This window comes from Thrips palmi, unplaced genomic scaffold, assembly GCF_012932325.1.
Source record: "Thrips palmi isolate BJ-2018 unplaced genomic scaffold, TpBJ-2018v1 HiC_scaffold_4, whole genome shotgun sequence".
Lineage (NCBI taxonomy): Eukaryota > Metazoa > Arthropoda > Insecta > Thysanoptera > Thripidae > Thrips > Thrips palmi.
This window is the reverse complement of record NW_023144631.1, coordinates 8,837,865-8,840,814: the sequence shown is the minus strand read 5'-3', so window position 1 is coordinate 8,840,814 and position 2,950 is coordinate 8,837,865. Positions and strand designations below refer to the sequence as shown.

Genomic DNA, 2,950 nt, shown 5'->3' with positions numbered 1-2,950 from the left:
CGGACTTCGAGATTCGCCATTTCAGTCTCTCAGGTCGCTCCCACTCCGATCGCCCCGGTCGCGCGCATCGCCATCAGCGCGGCCACTTCTTTATCCACGGGCGGGGCGGGGCGGGGCGGGGCGGGCAGACCGCCTCCCCCGAGGAGCGCCGCTCGGACTGGAATATTATCCCGGAGATAAGGATGAAAGATGAAAAAGGCGGTCGCTGGCCGCGGCCGGTGCGCCGAGGCGAGGCCCGAGGCCCGGCCGAGGCAGCCAAGGCCAAGGCCTGCCAAGGCCGGCGCGGTTATTAAATACGTAAAAACAAATCCGCGCTAAACCGTAAAAACAAGAATTAGGGCTGGTGGCGTGGCCGTCGGCCATCCGAATCCATCACAAGCTTTGTTTGTTCCTGGCCGCCGCCACCTCGGTCACCACGGTCACCACCACGGTCACCACCACGGTCGTCGCCCTGGTCGCACTGCCCGCGGGGCTTCAATTGTAAGCGCGGCAATGCGGCAATATGGCCTGCGTGGGGCGGGGCGGGGCGGGTCGGGTGGGGTAAGCCTGGGCAGCCCGTGATGAAGTAACTCCAAATCTCCGAGCGCGGTGGGCTTCAGCGGGCCCCACCGCGCACGCTGCGCGCGGATCTCGGCTTCGGCTGGGCTGGGCGGGGCGGGCGGCGGGGCGGGGGCGGGGCGGGGCGGGGCGGGGCGAGCCCAGCGCCGCCTCATCAACAGAACGTAATAACACGAGGCCGCGCCACCGCCGCGCCCTTGGAACAGAGTTGTGCACCGGCTTCGCCCCGCCCACGGCCTGCCAAAGCTTTGCCGCCCCGCTTGGCCATGCGCAGCACGCACCGCGCCTCGCGCTCCCCGCCGGGCCCGCAGTCCGTCTGTTTGCCTGTTTGCGCATCCCCTACACCTGAGTGAGAGTTGGTCCAGTTCTACTACTTGTCGGGGCCGGTTAGCTTAGTGTGGCTTAGCGGAGTGTCCTGGAGAATGCGGTCCGAGTGTCCGCGGCGGGCCGCTTCGCCAGTCCACTGCTTCTCTATTCAATATTCCTTCTCTCTGAAATATTTCCATCAAAAGCTCTAGAAAATACTGATGGTGGGGCCACTGAGAGGTAGGTACGTAGTTGAACTGAAAAACTCCTACAGTGTGTGGCGGTTGGCGGCGCAGCCAGTGTAGTGTACCAGGGCATCGCGGCGGCCGGGGCAGAGAGGCGGGGGCGGCGGTCGCCAAAGCCAACACGCTGCGTCGCGGCCCCACCCCGCCCCGCCCACCCAATATGACTGGCCGATCCACCCGATCCATCCCGGCCTGTCTGTTTGCCCACTACTTCCAGGCGACTAACGGGGGCCGCAAACATCGCCGCGCAAGCAGCGCAAGCAGCGCAAGGACTCGGCGCGGGTCACTGGCCGCGCTCCGTCTCTCTCGCAACCTAACCCCCCCAAGAGTGCGACAGAGAAACGGAGCGACGAATGCACTGCTCGGAATCGTCAGCTTGCTACAGCCGAGGCCGCGCGCCGGTGCTGGCAATATGGAGAATGTGTGTTTAAAGGCCGCAGTGTGTGGGCGTGCGCAGGGGTGTGAGTGAGAGTGGGTGCGCGTTGTCTGCGACAGAGAGTGGGAGTGTGTGTGCGGCAGGAGGAAATTGGACGGAGCGCTGCTCCTCAAACAGCTCCGCGGTCTACCTGTGCGCGCAGCGGCGGCAGCGGCAGCGCAGCGGCAGCGCCACCGTCGTGCCAGACAGGCAGCTTCTGGAACGCTCTGTACAGTGGGTAAGTATAACACCGAGCGCGGCGCTCGCACACACCCACACAGAACACCAACGTGACAGTGTCGGCGAATTCCAAGGGCCTCCACTCAAAGCCCGTCACAGTGCACGTGCACGGCCCGTGGCGGTGGCCGCCCTGCCCTCGGCCCCGCCCTGCCCCCGGCCGCCTGCCCCCGGCCGCCCTGCCCCCGGCCGCCCTGCCCTCCTCCTTGTTTATTCGCCAAACTGGCGCGTGTCGTTCCACTCGCCCCGCTCGCCACTCGTGCCGTTTGTCCCCTTTTCATGCCTATGTTTACCCAGCAGAGGTCGGCGCAGGCCGCGCTGGCCGCGCAGGCCGGAGGGAGCGAGGAGGACGAGGAGAGGGACGAGGACGGGCCGTGGAAATGAAGGGAGCAAAGAGAGAGGGAAGAGTGATGGGATTATCACTTGGAATCGGAGCCAGCCAGCGGGGGGTGCCACGGTGGGGCAGGCTCGGGAGGGGGTGCTCGCCCCCTTCCTCCCTCCCTCCCTCCCTCCCGCCCTCCACGGAGCCACTCTGCAACGCGCGCAGCGCCCCGCCTTTTTCCACGGCAAAAGGAAAACAAATGAACGCTCTAATGCCTTTTGCCTCGTTTATTAAAGGTCCTCCACCTCCTTTGCCAACCTTTGGGCGCCTTTCGGCCCCGTTAAAGACATCAGCACGCCTGACGGGGCAGGGCCGGGCGGGGCCGGGCGGGGCGGCCAGGCCTGGGCGAGGCGGTGGAGGCCGAGGTTCAAGGGGCCGGGCCGGCAGCGCCGACAGGCGGGTGCAAAATCATCGCCGAGGCCGTGCGCTCGGACAACGCCAACCCGGAGAACGCGCGCCTCGGCATGCTATTGCTACAGAAGAATAGCACAAAAAGTGACGACACCGTCGTACGTCAGGTGTGGGATTCGAACCCACGCACTCAGAGAGTATCGGAACTTAAGTCCGACGCCTTAACCAACTCAGCCAACCTGACTCTGACGTCAGAGCCTCGACAGCATCACTGCTTCAAGTAAACATCGGCGAGGCCACCGCGTCGTCGGGACCAGCCGAACCGCCCCGATCCGCTTCGTCGGAAAAGGCGAGGCCGCGGTGGAGGCCGCTCGGCTACTCTCTGGGTGTGCTCGACGACGTCCCGATCGGCGGCGCCAATCAAACGGCCGACGGCGAGGGCGCGGCGGCGCGGCG

The 2,950-nt window shown here is 65.8% G+C and overlaps 1 non-coding gene across 1 annotated transcript; it reads right to left on the bottom strand.

Annotated features, from left to right (window-relative positions):
- Positions 1 to 2,655: 2,655 nt before the first annotated feature.
- Trnal-uaa lies at positions 2,656 to 2,738 on the bottom strand. The gene has a single exon. It is a non-coding gene; the product is annotated as a tRNA-Leu (tRNA).
- Between the last annotated feature and the right edge of the window lie 212 nt (positions 2,739 to 2,950).